The sequence below is a fragment of the Anomalospiza imberbis genome, chromosome 7, assembly GCF_031753505.1.
Source record: "Anomalospiza imberbis isolate Cuckoo-Finch-1a 21T00152 chromosome 7, ASM3175350v1, whole genome shotgun sequence".
Taxonomy (NCBI): Eukaryota; Metazoa; Chordata; class Aves; order Passeriformes; family Viduidae; genus Anomalospiza; species Anomalospiza imberbis.
Window position 1 is genome coordinate 4,599,054 of NC_089687.1, and position 6,000 is coordinate 4,605,053.

The window sequence follows — 6,000 nt, forward strand, 5'->3', positions numbered from 1 at the left end:
CTGTCAGAAATTCCCACCACAGCACAGAGGTGATTTTGTGGGATTTAGCTCCTGGGGTGCAGCAAGTCTGGAGATGGGGCCCTGCAGCAGTAGATGTTCAGTGGCAGAAGAGCAAGCTGCCACCAAATAAGGAAATTTTGTCTTTACAGACAAAACTACTGAACATCACCTTCAGACATGTAGGATTTTAAACTTTATGTAAACTTATTCATTAAAAAATTAACCTCATTTAAAATATCCATAGACATCTTTTAAAAACACCATGAAGAGATGTAAGCAACAGAAACTGAATTTTGGCAGTTGTTCAAACCTGGTTGTATTTTGGCGCTTATTATTTTTATATATACCAGCTACTTTTTTTGATTACTTCTTTTGCCTTCTGGTGAATCTGACAAACAAATGTATCAGCTGATGGCAGGTGTAAAAGCAGTTCCACGTGGGTTACTTGCCCCAGCTTTGGACTGAAGCAGGACTGAGGCTGAGGAGCTCCCTGTGCCATGCAGACGGGAGGAGCTGATTCCTGCAGTCCCTCCCAGTCCCTCTCCCCATCGAGGTTTCCAGACAGCCCAGGACTGTGTCACTGCTGGAGTTACCACTGGGACTGACATTACAGAATTGGCCATTCATCATCTTTGACACCAGGGCTATTTCAGAAAGTACTGCTTTGGCACATTCAGGAATAATCATATCAAAGTTGGGGCTGTGCTTTGCTTCAGAGGGAGGTCATGCAGACAATAATAATGCATCACGGGTTTTTGCTTTATTGTAATGCTTCCTATGTCTTATATATGGGTCATGGTACTCCTCTGAAACCTTCCAGGGTCGAGTGTTTGCCTTCAGAGACAGCCTGCAAGAGAGCAGGCAAAAAGAAGAGAAAAAATGGGGAGCAATGCAAAAGAAAACAAAAAGAAATAACAAAAAAAAAGTTAAAGTAGAAAAAGGTAGGATTCTTATAAACAATTGTTTTAACGTATTCAAAAGAATTCACAAGGAAAGTCAATGTTGACTTGTAAAAATCTCAGACTTACAGATCAGTATGCAAACTGCCATTATGCATTCAAAACAACATATTATATTTCATTTATAAAGGCACATGTCATAGTCACAGGGGTAGACACTACAAAACTGTCTGATTTACACAAAGTAGAACATACACACACCAAATTATAAACACAAACCTGAATGTTTTCCATGCAATCAGAAGGCCTGTCTGTACACCTTTCATACTAATAGCAAAATTATGTTTCCAGTAGGCATAAGATTGGCTCATAATGGCCTAATCCCACTGATGTTCCTTACCTTGGCATAGTCTGACGTCAGCCTTATGAATAATTCCATGGGTGTCAGGAAAGATGCAGCTGTTAAAATGCTAAGCCAGGCCTGATCATTACATTAGCCTGAAAACAGTGACTTAAAAATGTGAGTTCTCAGAACTGACGTCTGATGTTAAACCTTTCAGATCAATTTTCTCAAGATCTTCTTCACCAAAACTTAAAATTAGCATTTCTTTTTCTCCTATTCCTTTCTCATTCTTTTTCCTCTTGAAAAACTCAGTTTTCATCAGCAACCATAGCTCCTAAAGAAAGTTTGTTTAAGGGGAATATTAACTGAGACAAGAGTTACAATAAACAGGCAAGAATCAGCAACATGGAGTTTTCATGAGATCTCTTCATTTATCAAGGGCTGTCGTAAGGAGATGCAAACTCTTCAGTGGCACACTAATGACAACATTTTATCTTTACATATTAGTGTAAAGTGAACTTGGAGCTCAAGAAGCCTTACCCATCTAGTTATATTATCACAAAGAACATGCACTTGACAAGCAAACCAGCAGAATTGAGATGGTTTCAGCCCTTGCTTTCAGTGTGCATTATAAACAAACACCAAAACCCACAGTTTATTACATCTACTGCTGCTTGCATCAGAGGATATAAAAATATGTATATGCTTCTCAGGAAAAGTATTAGGACTTTGACCAACTGGCAGTTTGCACTGAAAATAAAGGATCAAACGTTCAAAGACCAGTTTTCTTCACTCTAAGGTAACAGCAACATAAAAAGTATGGGGTATTATTTTTATTTTTACCGTCCTTATAACGATGATGAAAACAGGACATTAAAATAGTTCCAGGAAAAAAAAAACCCTGAGAAATATCCTTATGCATTCTATTTTTTACTGGAGATTAGGCATTGAATATTTCATCATCACTGTCCTTGATTTCTTATAAGCAAAACACTCCTATGAGTTAAACTGCCAACAAAAACCCAACAACTGCACTCCCTTTCACTGCTTTCAGATTTTGTCAAGGAGTTTTTCACCATACAAACATAAAGTTATGGTTTAATATTTCAACTGCAACCAAAACAGTCCTTTTTCTGGCACACAAAGCTCCCCTGGAAAACACAGAGTGGTAGCTGATAATGAGGATAATTCAATAATTCAGTGTTTTAGGCACTAAGCGTGCTGAAAGTGGAATAACAAAAGTGCAGATGTTACTCACAGTGCCAAGCAGAACTGAAGAGGGAGGACAGGCTGAAGGTGAGGACGAAGAAGGAGGAAGTGATGCAGGAATGCAGATGAAAACCCCTCTTCCAATATGCATGTTCCTCCAGGACCCTAAAGAAAAAGAAAAGAAAAAGGATAATAATTTTTGTTTAAGAAAATCACCATAAAATTCCACATATAGATACTATGACAATTTGAGATCCCAGTGAAACTGATCATGATTTAGCTTGCCAGTTAGAAAAACTGTCAGAATCATAACTCTGCTTGAAGAAAATCATGGAGTTTAAAACTGTGGGGTTATAACCAACAAAAAAAATGTCTGTAGCACACCTCAGTCATTAACTAAAAACCAATCTCATCATCAAAAAGGCATTGTTTATCTGTTTCTGGTGTCAGGAAGCAAACTCCCTCCCTTGTTCCCTGGCTCCACTTCTTCCAGCTATCAAATGTTGCCCATCTATTCATGACACTTTTAGCACCTTATGTTGCTTTGACAAAATGAAAGGTTTTTATTCTTCTTTTAATTGTTTCTTCTTATTCGTTTGGTTTTTCTGCCATTTTTTTGTCACTTCAGTGCAAAATTTGAGGGCGAATCTCCTCAGATGAAAGAAAGGTGAAAGTCAAACCTGTTCTCATGTTTTAAGATTTAAGGTGTTACTCCTAGGTGGTGACTGTGGGATCACAGCTGATATGTGGGCACCTGAAACTACTTTACACATTACATGTTCAGTGATGGTATTTGGCAGGGATTAGATTTCCAGTTGAAGTTACACATTCCAGAGCTTGCTAGAGCCACATAAACCAAAATCTAACTAAATTGATTCAGGTATTATGTAAAAATCCTCTGAAATACTAAAGCCCTCCTGAAGTACTAAAAAATGTACTATGTAAATTTTCCTCTAAAGCAAGGAAGATAATATTTTTTCTCTGTCTTTACTTACAAGAACAACCCAAAGCAAGCCCCAGGTTTTCACTTTTAAAAATAAGCCCATATCTTGAATGGAAACTCTGAGGAAAATGTTAATTAACACTTAAGAAGACAAGGAGTCCCTTTAACGTAAATTGTCTTTCTTCCCAGTAGCTATTAAGAAAGGCAAAGGAAAGCTTTTGGAACATAAAGGATGCAAGCCCCATCACTTTCACTACAAGTTTCTTTGGAACAAAAATGAAAGCTTTATGTTTGATGAGCACCAGAAGCTTCAATATCTATGGGGTGTAATTTAAGTCTCATGTCAAACAAACAAAAAAGAGGAATTTTGGCATAAAATCCTCCAGTAATTTACTGCAACACTTGTAACTTACTCAGGAAGTACCGGGTAGGGAACCAGTGACTTTGCTGAAACTGGAAGAAATGAGTACATCTATTTAATAGCAATGAGAGAGCTTCATTTGGAGGAAATGTTAATACTTTGGTCAAGCATTGCTGTATACAAGATAGAATTTTAGAGATAGATTCGCTGCCTCACACATTTCCCCAGACTTACCATAAAGCACCAGAAAAATTGCATCTATTGCCTGGAATTACACTGTTTTATCCATGATATTACACTCACAAAAACTAGAATATAATTTGTCATTTCTTGCCCTTACACTAATTGAAGTGACAGAGCTCTATTAAAATGAGTCAAATCTAATAACAGTGTTTCAATGGATAGGAAAGATATCTGCTTGTTTTTCTTAAAAGACAAGAAGGGGGGAAAAAGATATTTTTGGGTTGGCTAAGCATCTATTCCCAACACATAATAAGGTTGTTATCAACCAGAAAAGCCTATTAAGATAGAAAATGAATACTGAAAGCTTTCTAATTAAACACTTTCCACTTACATGATACTGAAAAAATAGAGTGGGAGATGCTGGTCCTGATACTGTATTAGTCATTGTATCACTCATATCATGATGTTGTAATCAGCTCTCGGGATGAATAGCCCAGGTGCTCAAGCTGTGCTGCGATTTGTAATTGGAAACATCTTTGGATAATAGTTGTCTCATGAGTTGTTTTCTCCTCTTGTCATATATTTTTTTTTTTTAATGTGATGTGACTTATAATTGAGTTTTCTATTAGCTGTCATGCAATTGTGGTTTTAAAAAAACTTTAAGTCTGCTCCTGCCAAGCTGCTCTGTGCAGGTTCATCCTGGGCTGGAGTGGGTTGTGTGCATGGCCATGGGGCAGCACAGGTCCTGTCCCTCTGAGGCAGCAGGCAGGATTAGGGCTGTAAGATTTCCTTCTTTGAGGGAGAATTATCATTTTGATATCTATCCACAAGGATCACCACTCTTCTGATATTAGTAAATTATTCTAACAGGGACAAAACTAAACCAACAGCAGCAGTCAGATTCCCTTCTTCAGACAGATTCCTCCTGTCACATCTCACCAAAATGTTACATAGCAGACAACTCAATAGGTTCTTTTTACTTGCAATATTCCAACATGCTACTAATAAGCATAACTTTTGCCACACCTTCAAATAAGTTCATAGTTCTACATATCTGGTTGGTTAAAAGTGTCGCAATGACTTTTATTGTTAGGAGACTTCCAAGAAAGAGGGAGGATTTGGTAGCCAGCCTTGAGAAATACAAATTAAATTTGGTCTGAGTGGAAGGTTAAAAATCATATCATGTCAGTTACATTAAAACCACTGGCATGTTATAGATTCTAGCACGTCTATAGCTTCTGCTATAGAGCAGAAGCTCATAGTATTCAAATTTATATCATTTATTTCTTTCATATTTTTAATTAGGTACTTCAGATCCGCCACATACTGTTCATGGGTTCTACTGAGACACAGCACATGTCTATACAACCAATAATCTTGAAACACAGAAATCATAATTATCTTTAATGTTCTCAAGTGCAAATTGCTCCTAATATATATTCTTCTATGTAATTGGTCAAAAGGTTTTAAATTATGCAATAAGTGTATAGCAGTACCAGTATGGATATGAGAGCTCTGGATGCAGTATTTTCACAGAGGTGAAGCAGAATAAAAAGTTGGATATAAATATATAGTTCCTCTATTAAATGTCTAATTTGAAAGAGCTTAATGCTGTGTATAGGAACATCCCTGCTAAGGGAGCACGTGTCAGCCTGTGCATAGCAGATCAAACCCCCTGCAGCACTGGCCCCAAGGAAAGTGTGGTTTAAAGAATTTCCATTTATGAAGATTTCTCCAATTCCCTTTCTGGGGATGATCATTTTTTCTGTCGTAGGAACAGCCTGCACTTAGTTGCTGTTTATTCCCTTGGCTTTCCCCAGTGGCCAGTGGTAATTCCCCAAGCACACATAAGAAGGATGAACAGAAATTTGGGCTCTTTTTCTGACACGAGAAGTGGAATTGCTTGTTGTAATTTTGGATTATGATGATTACTGAAAATATTTTGAAATTTTAGGCAGGGGATTGTTGTTGACCCAGAAGATGCAGTGTGTCTCTGGCAGTGCTGCTGTCTGTGTCACCAGCCTTCCTTGGCTGATCTGCTGCAGGGTGATATGTAAAAATT